The sequence below is a fragment of the Peromyscus eremicus genome, chromosome 12, assembly GCF_949786415.1.
Source record: "Peromyscus eremicus chromosome 12, PerEre_H2_v1, whole genome shotgun sequence".
In the NCBI taxonomy this organism is placed as follows: Eukaryota; Metazoa; Chordata; class Mammalia; order Rodentia; family Cricetidae; genus Peromyscus; species Peromyscus eremicus.
Window position 1 is genome coordinate 30,485,758 of NC_081428.1, and position 20,376 is coordinate 30,506,133.

A 20,376-nucleotide genomic window follows, 5' to 3' on the forward strand; every position below is an offset into this window, starting at 1 on the left:
TACAATTAATTTCTTTGTTCTGCAATAAATTTTCACCTAATGAAGGCTCGGCTTCTTGGGAAGTCTGTGTTACCAGATTGTTGTGTTAGGATAATTGACAAGCCTTTCATTTTGTTTCTTGTTTGTCTCACTTCGTCTGATATCTCAGCATGATTGGGGCAGATATTGGACCAAAAGCCAAGGTAAAAACAAGAAGAAGATGAAACTTCACACTAGTAAGAAAAGGCTACATCAGCACAGGATTCTACAGCATTCCACACTTGGTAAGACAAGGTATCTGAGCTTCATTTACTGTCAGCATTCACAAAAGGGTTAAATAAGAACTTCTCCAGGGATAATAGAACTTTTTCTCTAATATAGTCTGAGATTTTTTTTCTTTTTTTTTCAAAGCTGAGGGAGAGAAAGTTCTGGAGAAGTACATAGCTTTTTCTGTCTAGTGTCTAAAAGCAATGGCATTTTCAGAATGCCCTGAAAACCTCACTATGTTGTGCTAATGTTACCAAGGTCATTCATGCCTGGAGTCTTTGAAGAAAATCATTTGAGAACATTGATGGAAATGAGGGTGAGATTCATTGCTTACTAATTTACAGCTCATGTCCTGAGCCAAAATTGCTTTCTGGTAATCTAGTCAAAGAATAGTTCCATGATCGGAGGAGTCAAATTTAATTATCCTACAAATTATCCCATCAATTTACTTTAGAAACTATAGTAACTATCCCCAATGATTTTATGGGGTGATATATGTCGCAGTGGGTTAGAACTTTTTGATATTCTTTATCTGCACCCTATATAAAAAGTGTCAGAATCAGAACTGTATCGGTAAATCTCTGCAGGCCCAGAGCAACCAGGGTTCAGGCAGCCTTGATGATATCACGTTTGCCAGCAGCAGAGGCTGCTGCAGATGCTGCTCTCAGATCTGAGCTCTGTACTGGTTTCACACTGATATTTCTGAAAGGCAAATGTGATCATATCTCTGCCTGTTTAAAATCTTGCAATTCTTTCTACAGCCTTCCAAATAAAGTCTAAACTCTTAACACCATCAGTCTACAAGCTATTTCACAACTTAGCTCCAGATCTCCCCTTCTCTCATGTTGTCTCTCCCTTAAATTCTATCCTACAGAAATGCTGAAACACCTGTAGGTTACAGAGCATACCATGTTATCCTCTTTTTCAAGTTTCGGTCTTTGCATTTGCTTTTTAGTCTGCCTGTGTTATTCCAGCTCTACTAACTGAGGGCTGTTCTATTTCAACATTTCTGTGTGTGTCACCTGATGTTAAAAGTGTCTGTTTACAAGTCAATGCCCTCTATCTCCGGAGGTACTGACAATATTCTTCAACACAATTTCACTCGCAGTGTGGCTAGCATAAGTTCCAAATATATAGAAAGTTCTTCGCAGACACTTGTTAGATTAGTGGACCTGTGTGAATGAATGAATTAATGAGTAAGTGAATAAATGAACTCCTCCACATAGAACTTCTCTGGCTTTCCAGAATGGCATTGGTTACATTATTATCTATCCAGCCCCATGCTGATTCTGCCTGCCTGTTAACTTATTATTACTGCAGAGCTAGGGTAACTCATCACAGTGGATCAAATCACATAGCAGAGGAGACTAAAAATCTTCCTCAAACTATTCCATCATTAGGAGACTTACACACACACACACACACACACACACACACACACACACACACACATGCTAGTATGCATGCACACACATAATAATAAAAGCACACAGATGATCAAGCAAACACATAACAAAAACAAAACTTGAAAGCTAATGTTGAGATCTGCTTCATTTTTGAGCTCTTACAGGTCTGACGTAATATTAACAGAACATCATTTGTTCTTTTGTGATCATTTAAGTTTCCTCTGATCTTAAGAGGAAGAGACAAATTAACAAACATATTGTTTTAGAGTGCTATTGTTTAAGAAGAGCCATCTGAAAAATGGACTCTCAAAAGGAGAGTTACATGCAGTAAGTTTTCTAGGGACTTTTCTAAACACTGGCTAGTGGAGGTTAAAAGAAACAGAACGGACAAGAACCTTAAATACAATGAAGTTTCAACAGACCTCCCAGATGACCATAATGATGGTAGTAACTTCAGGTAATGTTCCTGTTATGCACCTCTTCATTAACTAACCAAGCTAAGACTGTTTCCACTCCAGGTGTGGGGTAACTCTGCAGTGAACAGCACTCTTCTGCTAAGAGCAAGTTTAGCACTAAAAATTAATACTGAGTCACAGTCATCTATCACTCCCTGATATAACCATCCTAGAGATGGCTTTTGGAATAGCAAATAGATTACACTAGGCACATGTATCTGAGAGACACATGGCATGAAGTGTAGTGGATATAATGGAAGGTGCCAGTCTCTTTCCTTCTTAAAATTAAGGAATTTATTCCTTCAGTTATTGCAAGAACAGCAAATTTCTCAAGAACTTTTTATTGAGAGTGGTCCATGGTTTCATTGTAGTACTGTGTTAGCACCATCTCATGAGATCCTTGAGAGGATATTCAAGATCAGCTCATGAAGGAGAGCTAGTTGCATTATTTTTTAAATTATTACCAAGGAAAGATCTCACAACATCAGATGACTTAATGCAAAGTACTTTTCCTAAAAACTTGGAGGATAGACATGGCAAACAATTCTTACTGGGTTCAAATAGAACTTTCCTTCAGTTAGACTGAGTGACATCTGGAGACACCACATCAGTACTCACTTGTTTTTTACCAGCCTTTAGAAGCTGTCTAAGATCTTTGGCTTCTGAATTCTACTATTGTCTTGGAAGTGAGCAATGGCAGATTGGTTGTTTCTTAAGGCAACACTCTAACTCCACAGTTACACCTCCTTTGGCAAGCATACTCTTCCGTTATATTTTTACAGACCACTGTTAAACAATAAACACCTCTGGTGTTTCATTGTGGTAACCCAGGAAAGCCAAAGCAACTTCCATGCTGTTAAGGTTTACCATTAGATAACTTAATTCTACTTACAACACAAATTTTCATTTGTCAGTGAGAGACTATACAATGGTTAAATACATTAGGATGTTTATGTCTAGAAGAGTGGTTTCTAGGAGTGGACAGGACATTACCGTGCCTACCACAACCACTAAAGCATTCTTCCTAGAACAATAAAATGAAAACAAGTAAAAACTCCTCTTAATTTGCCACTCTTTAATCTAGACCCCTCAGGATCCATACATCCTCTTTAAACATCTACCAATAACTTCTATGTCTTGTGTTTGTTTTAAATATGTGTGCCTTATCCCTCCTTTATAAACCTTGTCTTCTGCCAGTGGGTTATGATTTGGCATGAGTTATTGCCATGATGATATAGATTGCAGATGAAAAGGGGATGAATCAAGAGTCTTTGCAATTTTTGCTGTGAGGACAACTCACTATTTTTGGAACAGTGCTTCACTGCCAAATGCCCACTGGGGAAGAAATGAACTAGTAAGTAAACATAGGTTATCAGTTATAAAAGAAAAAGCAAGAAGGAAATCAATGAGTGTAGTCATCTGCCTTCCAATAGCAAAGTGAATCCACAGTGCAGTTGTTATCTATCTGGACACAAGCAAACTGAACACTTAGAAATGTTGTAGATTAAACAACAAATGCACCTCAGAGTTAAAATTTTTGGTCTTAAATCATTACAACAATGTAATTATTTCAGATTGATTGTGATATATATTCACAACCTATTAGTTTTATTTGACAGATGTAAAGATATAAAGGTGGTTGTTTTATAGAGCTAGGTTTTATAGATTACAAAGTACATGATTATCTTTCCCAAAAGTGGAAAAAATTAGGAATGTCTTTAAAAACACATGCATTGAACCATCAGGAGCCTAAGGCTAAGGTGATTATTAAAGAATGCTAGCTGTTGTTCATGTATTGTCTATAAAGTTAGGTATACACATTCATAAATTCTTTTTCTCCGTATCCTAGAGTTGAGCATGCCATCAATGACTGATATACTAAAAAAAAAAAAAAACCCTCTATTAATTTTAGATGCCACAATGTTTGCATTTTTTAAAGATGTTATCAACTTTTGTTTTCTATTGCATAGTATCTGGGAAGTTAAATATTTACTCAGTAATTACCTGATGATAGAGTAATAACACAGGTGGTGAGATGGATTGGAAATGACATTTGTCTTAGTCTCTGAAGAAGACCATGTACTCTTTATTCTTTTGCCTCAGTGGAGATCATTTTTCTCATGGAAGGAGCATCAAACCATCAGTGTATGGGAAGGAATTTCTGCCTTTGAACTAGACAACGTTGATCCCAGTCTGAGGCTGTCTACTGCTACAAGTCCTGACAGTTTGGTCTCTAGTCTCTTATATCTAAAGTTGACATATTAATTGTAGCTTGCATAGGGCCACAATATGTTTTCATGTGTGGCTACTTGGATTGGCTTTGTGTGTCTCACATCTAGAAACTTTTATTCTGTGAGACACTGTTATAGATATTTTAGATCCCTCTTCCTTCTCTGCTTTTTATAAACTATAAAGTCCTTCCTTTATTATTATTATTCATTCAGAAATATGAAACAGCAGATTATGCAAGGCAGTTAATACAACATTCTTATACCTTTGTTTTTAGTACATTTCCTTCTTTTCACATTTGTTACTTAAGTTTCAAATATGTGTACTCTATTTACACTATTTCTCTCTATATCTTCTCCCCAAACTCTAACATTTACCCTGAACTCTCTCTCTCTCAAATCCATGACCTTTTTTCCTGTAATTATTGTTGTTATACATAGCCATATATGTTATATATATATATATATATATATATATATATATATATAAAGAAAAATATATAAATGCAACTAAGTTCATTTAGTGTTGCTTGTATGTAATCAGACTTTCTCTGTCCCACCAGTCAGCTCCCAAATAGCCACAAAGACTTATTATTAATTATGAAAGCTTTGCCAAAAGCTTAGGCTTGTTTTTAGCTAGGTTTTATAACTTAACTCATTTCTATTCATTTATGTGCTGCTCCGAGGCTCGTTTACCTCATGTACATACTGTCTACAGTGCTTTCCTGCTTCCTCTGCATCTGGTTGGTGACTCCACCTTCTTCTTCCTAGCATTCTCTCTGACCAGAAAACCCCGCCTAGGTATTGGCTGTTTAGCTTTTTATTAAACCAATCACAGTGACTTATATCTACACAGTGTAGAGGAATATGCACAACAATTGTATATGTATGTTCTTAGATCTGACCATTTTGTATTGATAGTCACTTAGGGAGCTCATTTCTGAGGAATGGTGATTTTCCCTCTCTTAGTAGTCTTTAATTGCCTGTAGCCCCTCCTTTGTTAGCATACTCATTTGATACACTGTTTTGTATGCTTACTTACTGGGGTTAAGGAGGTGCACTACGCAGAGGTCAGAGAACAACTTGGAGGACTTGGTTCTCTCTGACCACCATATGGATTCAGAGACATGAACACTGGTTTTCAAGATGGGAAGCAGGTACCTTGAGCTAGTGAGCCACTTTACTGGCCCACATTCATTTCTTAATGACAGTATTGCTAAATGTCTCAAAGTAATACTTTAAAAAAAATTTTTACTTAATATTCACCCATGCAAATTATGTGTTTTGATTAATTCCACCCACTATTCCCTACCCATAGATTCCTTTCCTTTCTACCATTTCTCCCTTCCCATTTTGTATTCTCTCTCCCTCTCTATCTCTCTAATTTTCTCTCTCTCTCTCTGAATAACAGCTGAGTCCATTTAATGCTGTCTGAATGTACATGGGCATGAGACAGTCTACAATAGCATTGGTAACCTCTTGGGTCCCTGTATTCCTGAAGAAAACTTACTCTTCTTCCTGGGCATCCATCAAATACCAATAGCTCCTCACATAGGAGTAGAATGTCATGAGCCCTCCCTCTGTGCGTTCTTAGATTTTGATTGACTTGGTCTTATGCAAGGATTATGAATCAGTCTCAGTCACTGTTCAAAGTGAAGCTCTTCACTATAGACCTAGGGAAATAATTTGAATATGGCTATGCTGTTCTGAATTTTGGAATCACACTAGGGGAACCTGTTCACTTTTTTTTTCTGGAACAGTATGCTTACATGGAAAATGAATCAAGAGGCCTCATTAGAAGCATGCTTCAAAAAGAAAATTGAAGATTTGGTTGGAAACGACTCCCCTTTTGTTTATGTGTCAACTACACAAGCTGAGCACAGAAAATGAATTATTCAGTCTAATGGGGAATATTTTTAAATATTGTATACAGGAAGAGAAGCTTGTGAAAGAAGAGTAATACTAGGGATTTAAAATTATTCAATAAAAAATTTTGCAATGTTTCCTGTATATTATTCAATGAGAATCCTTTCCCTTTGAATATAAAGTTGCCTCCCTTTAGAGAAGTTTTATTAGTGCATGCAGTAGGAATAAAAACTCAATATGTAAAATTTTAAATAATTATATTATATCATTTTCTCACAAACACGAGGTTCTTTACTCATTTGTTCAAATCCTATGTTCTTCATATGAAGCTGATCATATTGCCTGTCATCCCCATGGGTTGACAGGAGTCCATGTGTGTTCACCTGTGAAGAAAGAAAAACAAAAGGAGTTAGAGAAAGGAAGCGGATAAATGGAACACTCATTTCTCCCTCTTGCTATTTCTCTTCACCAGTGTTTTGTTTAAAACTTATGGGCTTGAACTGGGATATACCAGCCATTCCAGGTTACAGAGACGTGGGTGAAATAGACAAAAAAAAATTTGCATCTAAGTGCTTTGTTCTAAACTGATGTTGGAAATGATGGTAGAGGAATTGAGAAAATGGAAAAGAAAGAAGGAAGACAGCAAAAGAACTGAAAAGAAGAAAGTCTGTTTGGGCTCATCGTTTCCATGTTTCAGTCCACTTCTACCTGGTTCCTGTGCTGTTGAGGAAGAAAAACATGATGTCAGAGACTGCAGAAGATGGTATATAGAGCATGAGCTGAGGCCATGAAGGACAGAGGTGGTCCAAGAGCAAGATATACCCTTAAAGCCATATCTGAAGGGACCAATTTTTCCATCATGGCTCTGTCTCATAATTCCTTATGCCATAAATTCATCAATGGATTAATGAATGGATCAAATCTGTACCCTCATCATCCATCCAATCATCTCAATAACTACTAGGGAATTAATCTTCATCAAATGCACATTTTGGCTGGGGTGGGAGCAGATATCAGATCAAAACTATAGACATTAAGCAGTAAAGTGCCTGCCACACAAATATGAGGACCTCAATTTGGATCCCCACCACCTGTATAAAAACTAAACATAGTTGTGTGCATCTGTACCCTAGCACTGGGGAGCAGGAAAAGGCAGATCTATGAACTCCAACAATTCAATATAGCTAATTAGTGAGTGCTGGGATCAGTAAAAGACCTCTTTTCAAATAAAAAGGTGCAAGAGATAAACGAAGACTCTCAACTCTGACCTCTGAACTCCCAAATACACACACACACACACACACACACACACACACACTCACACTTTACCTAACAAAATACTAAAGTTAATGGAACATTTCTTCACTAGTGATTGATTGAGAACTGTAGCCAGGTGTCATTTGTGGGGAGCTGTTTGCTGCCCTACACGGTAGTAATTCATATACTCTCCGGGGCAGAATAAGGCTTACATCTCAGATAAGTATAGTGAGCAATCTGTATAGATAGTCTTGATTACCAAGAAAATTTGGTGTTTCCCTGTAATTCAAATGTTTTTCTCCAAACCTTAGGAAGAAAGTAGTGGAAGTGGTGCTGACCAGAGGATGATCAATTCAGCCACAAAATGAAAATGCTCTCCGTGAATTGAGGGTTCAGGGATTGAGCAATGAAGATTCTGAACCAGTCTCCAAAACGTACAGATGCTGATGAAGATGCCCTGCCACAGTGAATTTCCATATAGCCCAGCTACTTTGATTTGAAACATATTCAAGCTTTGTCTTCACATTAATACACAAATATTTCATTAGTTAAGACTATCATAAATATCTACATGTTTGAGCTTGTTTAGATACAATAATGATTTCTTGAGATGAAATGATTCACTGAATGACATTTCAAGAATTGTTGTAGCCCTATGGTTTTGTTCTTCTAATAGTAGTTATGATTTACCAAATGCACTTTGAAAGTTATATAAATATGCTATTCCGTTAGAGACAACAAGGAAATCCAGAAAGGTCTGCACTCTTGTTAGTTGTGAGCCTTGTTATTTTCACCAGTCTAGGAAAGTATCCCTTATGATGCCACTGGAAATGATTGGTATGCCAAACAGGTTTAGGGAAATTAACCTCTCTTAAATGTTTAAATAGAATCATGAAGGTTCATGTATTTTAACAGATAGTATTAAATTTGTCTTTCTCGGTGACACCAGCTGATTGAAATGGCAACATTTTTATGGAGTTCACACATAAATCTCCCTCAGTTACAACTTGGTGAGTTTACATTGTGTGCTATAAAACCTGCTTTGTATCTGTTTCATTGTGCTTCAGTATACTGAGTGAGTAAGGTAATAAATAAAAGCCTTGGATAAGTGATAAGAAGAAAACTACAGATTTTTTTCTTTCAAATTTCATATCACTAATGGAATATCAGATCAATTGAATTGGCTTATGGAACATAAGTTTTTAGAGAGATGAAGAACAAGTAGCCATTTATAAACATCTGACATTTTCACAAACAACTCAGGGCAAGGCCATCGTCTAACTCTATTTGAAATATATGCCTTTCAGCATTGAACAATGAGAATGTTCAATGACAAATCCAAGAATCTGAAGTTCTAAGAATTGGTGTGTCCATCTCTAGGGATTCTGCGTATTAAGTACTATGAAAGCAAAAACTCCACCAAAGGAACTAGACAGAGTGACTTCCCTCAAGGGTGTTTCAATAAAAGACAGGTCATAAAGGAGTCTGAGTTAGACCCCACTAAAACAAAGGCCTACAGAATGTATGTGATTCCAAGTGTGTGTAGCAAAGCTTTGAGGCTAGAAGTCATCTCTGCTTGGTAATCTGCCTTAGACAATGGGAGAGTGAACTTGTGAGCAGACGATATTTATGAAGACAATATTTATACTTACTTTATGTTTATATCTGTCGCCCTGACTTTCTCACAGCCTCAACATCTTCATTGTCTCATATATGGAAATTCATAACGATTTGTAAGCTAACAAGTAGGAACCTATTATCAGATAACTTCAAATGGTATGCTTTTTAACCACAAAATTTACACTAACATTGCACCATTTAGCTTTTTTGCATGTGCTCTACCCATAAGCTAATTTTGTTGTTCTGGTTGCAATGGAACATTCAAAATATGTTTATGTCCATCCTTTCTTCTGCAAAACAAATTTTAGTTCCTTTATCCTCTTAAAGACAGTTTAATATTTTAAGTTACCAATTTTATGTTTGTTTTAAAGAAAAGCATTTATCACCTTTTTTACTCTTCTGCCTGATTGGTTTGTCTGCCTTCTACATTTTTAATGATTAACAGAAAGACAATTCTATGGTAAGTTGCATAGAAACTGTCTGAAAGAATTAAAGGCTTTATCCTCAGTAGCTCTGTATCAATAGTTTAACTTCAAAGAGATGCTTTGCAAGATAGTTATTTTTAATTCTGTTATTCTATTTGTGAAAAAGTTGAATCTATATTTTACATAAATCCTAAAACACTTAACGGTATGTCAAGTATTTTTACATTTCATTATAATCACAATTTTTGTTTTCAAAAATGATTCTTTACTCAATGCTTAGGATTAATTTTTAACTCCATTTATATGTTACCACTAGTACAATGGTTAATGCTTTTGTTCTTCTTCTACTTCAAGCCTCTCTTTGTTTACCACCACCACCACCCCCGTGTGTGTGTGTGTGTGTGTGTGCACATATGCACACACAGGCATGTGTCTCTAGACAGGATTTCACTATGTATTACTGCCTGACCTGGAATTTACTACAGAGACCAGGCTGGTCTCAAACTCACAGAAATCCCGTTGCCTCTGCCTGCCTGTGCTGGGATTAGAGTCTTGCACCATCTCAAGGGAATCAGGCTGCTCTCTTAAGCACAATGAAAATTTAATTAGCATTAAATTATTTTATCAGAGGATCAACTACAATTTGAAACAATGGTACAAAACAAAGAAAAACTAAGCAATCACCAAGTATTTTTCTAAGTATGATTGATCTCTTAACAGAGGCATTAAATTGCATTAATAAAATAAACATGTTTAAAACATTTTCTTTACCCATACATCTATTATTGTACTTGTGTTAAAACTGTGGGAATCAGTAAGGCTAACATTTCAACAAATTCAAGTCCACTCTTTGGTTAAGAAAGGGCAGGGACTTTTAAATTTACTGTCTATGGAGATTCTTCACTTCAAAGAATAACACATCTTGGGGGTTGAGGAGAGGGCTTGCTTAGTGGTTAAGAACAGTTGCTAATCTTGCAGAGAACCTAGGTTTGGTTTTCAACCCTCACAGGGAAATTTATAATTATCCTTTACTCCATTTGCAGGGAATCAGGCAGCTTCTGTGAGCACCACATGAACATACAGTGCACACACATGCACTTAGGCAAAACATTTTTATGTATAAGATAAAAATCATAACTAAATCTTAAAATAATTATAAGACACTGAGAGCTGCAATGTTTATGGTGAACTAGCTTCTTGTAAATGAAAAATACTTCTGTTAGATATATTTTTCTCATGAAATGAAGACCATATTACCAAGTGTTTTGAATATATTCCTTATATGAACCTCATATGAAGAAGTTGAGAAGACAGAAAGGATTCACCCATTTTCATTGCAATAGCAAAAAAAATTAACTCAGTGGCTTCCAAATTTTATCTCTATCCCAGAATTGTATTTAACAATATACTTACTTTTTGTAAATACTAATACAGTCTTTCACCTGTACATACAGTATGCAGGATAACCAATCAAACTCATGGAAATTCAACTTACCAGGGATTGTTTTGTCCTATGCCTCATTTGTTCTTTACTCCACACTTCTCTAAACTTTGCTGTCTGTGGACTGATTTACTGTATCAATATGTTGTATTATGAAATAGACCTTGATACTTTACTCAAATGATAATATGTTTTATCAGTTACTAATTTCCCAGTATAATATAGGCTAGTATGTCTTTTAGAAAGTTTTGTCACAGGGAAAGGACCAGACAGCTATCACTGCAGCAAAACAACATGAAAAGATGGATTTCAAGATCGTCATGTGAGAAACAGATGTTGTGGATATTTATTGTAAGCAATGTTTCTAAGCGGTGGGCCTGGAAATAGCCTTCATGCCAGGAGTGGCCTTCCCTTGTTATTTCATATCAGATGAGTCCTACCATTCTCTTTCATTATATTTTTACTTGAGTTGCAAGATCGTTGATTCAGCCTGAGTTATTGCTGTCTCCTAGCATCACAAAGTGTTTTCCAAACAGAAAATTCAGTAGCCTAATTTACCTTTTCATCATTATGTTTCCACCAATGGTTGGGCCACTATGGAAATACATATAGAGGCTCCTCAAACAACTAAAATAAAACTGATATATTATCTTACTATACCGTTTCTAGATATATATCCCAAGGAATCAAAATCAGATTTCACTAGGGATACCTGCACACACATTTGCATCAGAACACTATTAACATTGCCAGGTAATGAACTCAGCCCAATATGTGTTTTAAGTCCCTCTGGATAGAAAAGATTGAGTAGTTTAATTGTCATTCTTGGCAATAATGGTTCTTATATAAATTCCTCAAAACATTTCTTCAAAAGAATTTGTAGAAATAAAGTTAGAAAAATGTGTGCATGGGTGTATACAAATGTGTGTATATATATGTGTGTGTATACACACACACACACACACACACACACACACACACGTATATGGGGGCAAAGGGAGAGAGAGAGAGGGAGGGAGAGAAATAAAGCAAATTATATCCTAATGTTTTGATCTTTTATCTAATTTGCTATAATTAAGTTTCATTTGGGTTGTTTTGGTTCATTAGCCTGCATTTAAAAGATTAGAGCAAAGGGTAAAGAGGTTAAAGAAAGTTGGTAAAGTTTCTGAATCTCTGTCATCTTCCCATTACTGGTCAGATTCCTCCAGAGGTTAAGACCTGTTAGCATATGCCCATTATTTTCACTTCCTGCATTCTGTAATATAAAGTATTAAGAATAAGCACATAGGTATATTGTAGCTAGAGTTTTCCTGCCTGGCCCACAATCAGGACAAATCTCTCTCACCCGCCAGTCCCACAGCTGCTCAGACCCGAACAAGTAAACACAGAGACTTATATTGGTTACAAACTGTATGGCCATGGCAGGCTTCTTGCTAACTGTTCTTACAGCTTAAATTAATCCATTTCTATAATCTATACCTTGCCACATGGCTCGTGGCTTACCGGCATCTTCACATGCTGTTTGTCATCGTGGCGGCTGGCAGTGTCTCTCTGACTCAGCCTTCCACTTCCCAGCTTTATTCTCCTCCTTGTCCTGCCTATACTTCCTACCTAGCCACTGACCAATCAGTGATTTATTTATTGACCAATCAGCAACACACTTGACATACAGACCATCCCACAGCAGTATATACATATATATAATATTACTTCACTAAGTATGTTCTCATCACTATTTTAATTAAGTAGATATCTGACAAAAAAATTAAACAACTTCATTCATTCCTGTCATTTTGTAAGCAAAAACAAAAGTCCAGGTAGATGTATGCTATGGACTATAATGCATGGCATATGTGGCAGACACAGAGATAAAAAATTTTTACAAGTCCAAGATGAGCTATTTAAACACCCTGGGGGCATATATGGGGCATTTTCAGAATCTAGTTCTCTGGACCACATTTTATATTGCCTTCCTGATTATTCATGCTTTCAAATTCTAAATTTTACTTCACAAAATGAAAAAACTTGCCTGAAAGATATTTTGCTTTCAAAACTGACAATGCGCAAATAAACATTATTCTTTATGATCTTACTTTGTGAAGTTTATATTAAAACCAAACACGGTTTTAAGTATTATTAAATATGAATTTCTATTTTATATGCTAATTTAAATTCTATGTACTCTTATTGATATTAAAATATTTCTGTGCATCATTATGGCAGCCTTAAAAACCTCTGCAATATACTGCAGTAGAGATTATTTAAAAACTTTTTTTAATACCAGGCTGATATTTGAAGTAGATGTAGCCAGTATTTTATTTCATAGTTTATGAAAAATAAAGCTAATGTTCTTGCATGCTAAATGATGAGAAGACTTCCTTATTTTGAGTAATCAGTGCCTTAGAGTGTTTGCATTTTATGTGGTCAACAAAGATTTTTGAAGGTGAGTCAGGACTTGTGCCTCAGGCAGAACTGATCTTGTTATAAGTGTGAGATTATCTTACTTTAAAACTCCAATCCTGCCATTAAATCACAGACAGGGCTTTCATTTCAAAGCTGGCCTTGAAATGCATAACACAACAGAGGGACAATTAAAGATAGTCATAGTCTATTATCACTGCCATTGGTTCTGTTAATGAGTTCTGTGACTTGTTTCAGAATCAAAACGCTACTCCTGAGAAAGCTTATCCACCTAAGTAAGTGAGTCTTTATCACTTTGCCCTTAAATAGCTAGTGTTCTGCGCCTTTGGGTTTGGGTAGCAGCACGGAAAGAAAGTCTTATAAGAGACTATTAGTCTTGTGCAGTCTAGGATTTGACAGCCTGGGAGGTGATACAGGCCATTACTTTACCAACATCATTTCAAATTCCTTAGGCATCTTCCTCAGTACCCCTGGAGAAAAATTTCAGTCTCTCTCTCTCTCTCTCTCTCTCTCTCTCTCTCTCTCTCTCTCTCTCTCTCTCTCTCTTCCTTCCTTCCTTCCTTTTCTTTTCTCTTCCCTTCTTTTGTTAATTATAGATTTATAAAAATGAAATTATGACAGTCATTTGGATTTTTCCTGCTACCTGCCTATTTTTATAGCTTAAATGATAATACTTTGTTTAAAATTAAGTTGAATATGTAGGCCACAATACAAAGAACAATAAAGGAAACTCATTTAAATGTTTTTACAAACCAATCAATAGAGTACATTTAATAAAGTGAGATCGAAGGTTTAGACTCTTCCATTAGAGCCAGTTATTATTTGTATTTGACAACATATGATAGCCCTTAAACTTCTAGAGAGGAAAGAACTAAACTTTTAAGAAAGAAGACTTTGAATGGTAGATATAGCTCAATGGTAGACGGACTGCTTTTCGTGAAGGTCTTGCTGCCTTTCTTATTCTCCCCTCAAAGGTCCTCAACTGACTTTTTTGTCTTAGGTTCTTATCTTATGGCTCAAAACTTAGCAATATTTTTGTCTCTAAACACTTTTGGTGATGATAGAACATACCTAAATTCTAAAATGAAAACCAAAAGAAAAAATATGTTAGGAAATCATTGAATATACAGAGCTCCAACATTACACACAAGTTTGAAAGTTATTTCTCTGTTGGGAAGTGAAGTCACCACCCCTAGATGAAGAACTATAGGCAGTTAATGATTGCTGAGAGGGGGAGGCTCAGTCTTCTTTATGGATAAGTCCCTTAAGTAGTTTTGAATTACAAGTAGTCAGACCTAAAAACATACACACATAATCAACACTAAATGGACTTAGCAGGGCAAATTTCTTTGTGTATGCATGCAAAATTAATAAAGAAAAAAGAAAAATACAGGTAAGATCTCCTTTTAATTGTTCCTACTGCACAAAAACAGAGAAGAGGTAACTGAGCATAAGAGATTTTTGGATTTCATGGACATATGTGTTTTCTTCATTGTGGTGATGCTACATTCAGCCCCATGTGCAACTTATAAATTATGTACATTATCTGTGTATTTTTAATACAAAAAGAAAATTAGAATGAAATGTTAATGTATGTATTATGATTTTCTGACTAACATTCATCATTTTATCATAAGTACAATCAGACCTTCCTCAAAAGAATGTCTTTCTTTTGTGAATTTACACATTAATGAAAATGCCTGATAGATGACCAAGAATGTACACTTTTGGGTCATCTTGAAACTCTGCCCTGGAAAGCATTCTTAATCATTCATAATGACTGAACTTTATTATTTCCTATTCATTTTTAGTCAAATATCTGAGGAGTAATTAGAAGGAGATTAAATCTGAGAATTTTAAATTTGGTACTTGTCTCATATTTCTGCCTTGAAAACCTTAACCCTGGCAATTCAGTTGAAACAATATGAGCCAGTGTGCACAAGTCATCCTGGCCATATGAAAGGGGGAGAATCACAAGTTCAAGAGAGTGTTTGAAAAAACAAACAAAGAAAACAACAGCAACAAAAAAACTACTTTCTCCTCTTATAGTCAAATGTCATTCACCAAACATGCTTTGTACCCTTGTGCAAATACTGCAATTTGATATAAACTCTTTTGAAAGGTGATTCAGAATGCTTCAAATTAAATTGACTCTGACTTTATATTGGTTACATCGACATGAAATGCATTGTTTTAGGAAAAACTTCAAGTTATCTATTTTATCATGGTTGAATATACTTAAAATCCTTCAAATTGTATGAGGCTTATTTTTAAATTAAACTAATACTCCTTATCACCTACATGGTCAATGCATTACTTTCTCCAGGTTGACTTTATTCTACATTTTATATTGGGACAATGACGTTACTGAGGAATAATGACACCCAACTGAACAGTATTTTCTCTGAGCTCCCTTCCAAAGATAACATGCCACGGTTCAACAAGCTCCTAAAATAATCTGAATTGTTTCTCACAGTAAGTTATGCTGTTCATATTTTGGAAGGTTTTACCATCATTTGAGAAAACATACAGTTTCCTTAAGTTTGAAAACAACTAAAAGAGCACTATCAAAATTTCTTTAGAAGGATCTAGAATTAGGGTGAACATGTTATCTGACAGACATATGCAAAATATTCAATTAAGTCTATATTACAATAATACATTCTTTAACTCATGATTCATGCTATTATATTACACTTTACTTTGATTTCAAAGGAGGAAAAAAATCTTTAACCTATCACTATGTTAAATCATTTTTAGACCTTATCTCCAAAAATCATAAATATTTTTTAAAACTGATGCCTAGCGACTGGTAACAGTATAATTTATAACACTAGTCTTCTTGTGAAATTCATTCCCAATTTGTTCGCTTCTAATGCCACTCTTCAGGCCTGTGCAATAAATTATCATTGATGTTCAGTACATCAATCAATTTGATGTTGTTACTGGAAAAATATAGTGAGAGAAAAATTGAGAAGATTCTCTAAGTTTTACTATGTTGATTGTGAAAGCAATTATTATCACAGATATTTTTGGGACATGTTTTGGGGGAACACAAGTACTTTTTTTCTTCATAAGCACAGTCAGGTTTATGGAAAAATGATAACCCATTTATTAAGCATAAAATTAGAAGTTGTATTTTAACACTATAATTAATATTGTATTGTTATATATTCTTACATTGGAAGAAAATATAAAAATATATTAAATATATTCTCTAAAATTTAATAGCATAATTTTCCAATTTTTTCAACCATGTTTTCCATGCCCACTATTTTCTTTTCAATATCCCTTTTCCATAGGCAGTGTGTGTGTGTTTACTGACTCTTATATTTCTCGCTATATATGACACTATAGGCGTGATATATTTGCAATACTCTGCATGCTTTAAGGTAGTGTGGCTATACAACTTGACAGATAACATGTAAGAATATACAGTGCATATTGCCTGCCAGTGCAAATTTTAAGACATATGGGATCACTGTGACACCTTTTCAATGACAGAGACCTAATTTAAAAAACAAACAAACAAAAAAAACCCACTTCTTCTTAAAGAAACCTCCAACCCTGAGTCTTTGATGAAAAAATTAAAAGCTTCTTGATAATCCAGTTTTAACAGTAGTATCGATGAACATTTAATGTGTGTTGAAATGTGAATACATGATTGAGTTTTCCTTGTTTTGAGGAGGTTATAATAAAGCCAATCCTGATTGTCTTAGTCACTGTTCTGCTGCTGTGAAGAGGCACTATGACCAAGGCAGCTCTTCTAAAAGAAAGTATTTAATTGGTGGCTTGTTTACACTTTCAGAGGCTTAGTCCATTATCATCATGTCAGGGAGGAAGGCTCTGGAGCAGTAGCTGAGAACTACATCCTGATCTGCAGGCAGAGAGAGAGAGAGAGAGAGAGAGAGAGAGAGAGAGAGAGAGAGAGAGAGAGAGAGAGAGAGAGACTGGTCCTGGCATGGGCATTTGAAACCTCAAAGTCCAACTCCAGTGGCACACTTCTTTGAACAAAGCCACACCTACTCAAACAGGCTGTATCTATATGAACATGTGGGGGCCATTCTTATTTAGACCACCACATTCCACACCCTCATATCTGTTGACTTGTAGTCGTACCATCATGCAAAAGTGCGTTCAGTCCAACTTCAAAAGTCCCTATTATCTATAACAGTCTCAACACTGTTTAAAAACCCAAAGTTCAAAGTTTCTTTTGTCACTTATGGCAATCCCTTGACTTCAATCTCCTATAAAATCAAAATTAAAAGGCAGATCACATACTTCCAACACACAATGATACAGAATATACATTATCATTCCACAAAGAGGAAAGGGAACATAATGAGGAAATATTTAACTAAAGCAAAAGTGAAAAACAGCAAAGAAAATTCAATTCTACATCCCCATGTCTAATGTCAAAGCACTCTGCAGATCTCCAATTCTTTCAGCTTTGTGGACTGCAGCATATTTCTCTCTCTCTTGAGCTGGTTCCTCACCTGGTCTGCAGTTTTGCTTGGCAAGTATCCCACAGCTCTGGCATCTCCAACATCTTGGCATCTCCAGGCCAATTCAGGCTTCCCCTTCCTAGCTTCAGGCAATGGCCTTTCTGGGTCTTCATGTAGGAACACTCCTGACAGACTCCTTGCCTCAGGAGTTTTCATTAGCCACAGTGAGAGATTCCACAACCTCTTGTATTCTCAATGCTAAAAAGCAGTGATTTGAAATCTCTGGGTCGATACCCCTTTGGGAGTCACATATCAGATAGTCTACATATCAGATGTTTATATTATGATTCATAACAGTAGCAAAACTACAGTTATGAAGTAGCAACAAAATAATTTTATGGTTGAGGGTTACCACAACGTGAGGATCTGTATTAAAGAGTAGCAACATTAGGGAGGCTGAGAACCTCTACATAAAGCTAGATCCATGTGACTAAAGCTGCCAAGTTTTGCTGTTTGATGGGGCTGGAACCTGGTCCCCTTGTTCAGTTATATTTGCATCAGCTTCCTGTTTTTGATGTTTTCCTTCAATGCTTAAGCTTTCTTTTAATTCCTTTTCTATAAATTGGAGGCTTAGCTGTGTAGGGCTTGCTCTGAGTTCAGCACTCCCTTTATTCCGTCTAGTATCAGGTTTCTGTTTAAACCTTTTATCTGGACTTAGTTCCATTACACTTCCTGGTGCTCCTTTTCCTCCTCAAACTGTACATTTTGCATTCTCTTTATCCAGCTCTATCCCTTTCATTATAAATGTGCATAAAATGATTACTAATTACCAAATGACAGTCAATACTAGCCTGTCTTAAATCTTCTCTGCCAATGCTATTAATCCGGGACTTTTCAATTTAGACTCTGGCCAATTTTTAGGACAAAGGCAAAGCAGCCATGTTCGTTGTTGAAATATTACAAGAATGGCCTGTGGGCCACTACTAATGTTCTTCCCCTCTGCAACCTCTTGATCTGAGCCACACCAGTCTAGTTTACCCTCAGCAGCACTTTCTTCCACGCTGTTCCTAGCCTGTTCTGTTGAGCTCCACTTGAAGTATTCAACTGCTTTCATAGTCCAAAGTCTCAAAGTCAATATTCCACCAACAAGCAACATGGTTAGGCCTGTCACAGCAATAACCCACTTCAGGTATCAACTTCTTTTTTAATCACTGTTCTATTGCTGTGAAGAGACACGACACCATAACCAAGGCAACTCTTTTAAAAGAACTATTTAATCGAGGGCTTGCTTACAGTTTCAGAGACTTAGTCCATTATCATCATGGCAGGAAACATGGCGCTGGATCAGTAGCTAAGAGATGCATCCTGGTCCTCATCCAGAGACTTTCAGAGACAGAGAGACAGGACTATACCTGGTATGGGCTTTTCAAACCTCAAAGCCTGACCTCTGTGACACTTCTTCTAACAAGACCACACCTTCTCCAACAATTCCTCACCTGTATGAGCCTATGGGGGCCATTATCATTCAAACCACATTGATTGAGAGATAAAATATTATCTTGTATTCCACTTCAGTATCAGAAACAATGCAGAAATTTAAATTTAAATTTAAATTTAAATCTGCTATTTAAATTCTTCACCAAATGAAAAATGTGTAGTAATGTGTAGTACATCTTAACAATAATTTATACTTAAAATTTGTGATGTTTTACTACTGTAGATCATCCCATGAGGCATTCTTGTGAAAAAGGGTACATATGAGATTTGGTTGTATTGGGTTGCAACTGTATGGTACAGTGTTTACCCAGCATATGAAGTGTCCTGCATTTGATTGCTAGTATTTCAAAAAAGAAAGGGTGTGTGTGTGTGTGTGTGTGTGTGTGTGTGTGTGTGTGTATTATTGGTGAACTGTTATGCTTTTCTATTTTCTGGTGTCCTATATTTGTGTCATTATTAACTCAAATACTATCTAATACACACCTCTAATTGGTTCCAAAAACAGTTTATTGATTTTAATTTACATCATATCCTACTTATCAACCTTTAGTGGTAAACTTTTGTGAATTTGTTTATAATTCGATAAACAAGAAATGCCAAGTTGCTTTAAAATTTAACATTTTAATTTGTATAATCTAATACAATTTTTAACAAAAATGTTATTTTTCAATGTCATTTATTTATTGAGTTTCAAGGTTTTTAAATATATGCTCCATAAAACAATTGTTTTTTAATATATATTCACTTCTTAGCTCAGAGTAAAGTGCATTTCAAGTCTATTTATGTATTAGAAGTAATGACTATAATATATCATTATAGAGAGAATTGAAACTCTATGAAGATCAAGCTTAAACTGTCTCTTTAAAGAAATTTTGATATGTGAAGAAAAATAATGTATTTAAGATAAAGTATATTTTAAATCTAAGGCAAAGCAAGCAATGCATTATTAAATACTCTGTGATTTCAATTGGTCTACTTTTTGTTATTCAGTTTTTGTTTTGTTTTGTGGGAAGGATTCATTTTGTAACTCAATTTGCCTTTGAATTTGCAGCTTTGCTTCATCTTCCAG

General features: G+C 35.6%; 1 long non-coding RNA gene across 3 annotated transcripts in view; it reads left to right on the forward strand.

Moving 5' to 3' along the window:
- LOC131922566 (uncharacterized) overlaps positions 1 to 6,297 on the forward strand; it is a 30,287-nt gene extending 23,990 nt beyond the window's left edge. For 2 of the 3 annotated variants that reach the window (XR_009382322.1, XR_009382320.1), the window contains 2 exons: positions 149 to 273; positions 6,096 to 6,297. This is a non-coding gene — a long non-coding RNA (uncharacterized LOC131922566). The remainder of the gene's footprint in view (positions 1 to 148; positions 274 to 6,095) is intronic. The other variant, XR_009382321.1, reaches the window with a different exon arrangement.
- The last annotated feature ends 14,079 nt before the right edge of the window (positions 6,298 to 20,376 follow it).